The sequence below is a fragment of the Mus pahari genome, chromosome 6, assembly GCF_900095145.1.
Source record: "Mus pahari chromosome 6, PAHARI_EIJ_v1.1, whole genome shotgun sequence".
NCBI classification, from domain to species: domain Eukaryota; kingdom Metazoa; phylum Chordata; class Mammalia; order Rodentia; family Muridae; genus Mus; species Mus pahari.
The window spans coordinates 40,538,728-40,539,008 of NC_034595.1; the positions used below are offsets into that span (position 1 = coordinate 40,538,728).

Below are 281 nucleotides of genomic sequence, written 5' to 3' on the forward strand. Positions count from 1 at the left end.
ATAGCAACGATTAGAAATTACAGTCATGTTGGGGATTTAGCTCAGTGGTAGTGCACTTGCCTAGCAAGCTCAAGGCCCTGGGTTCAGTCCTCAGCTCTTAAAAAAAAAAAAAAATACAGTCATGAATAAATTATGCAAAAGAATAACACAAAGTCTGTAATGATTCATGAGGAGCCTAACAGTAATGTTTAAAAACAGAACTGGTGCTCGCTTCGGCAGCACATATACTAAAATTAGAACGATACAGAGAAGATTAGCATGGCCCCTGCGCAAGGATGACA

General features: G+C 39.5%; 1 pseudogene; it reads left to right on the forward strand.

The window, feature by feature from the left end:
* Positions 1 to 203: 203 nt before the first annotated feature.
* LOC115064371 lies at positions 204 to 281 on the forward strand (annotated as a pseudogene).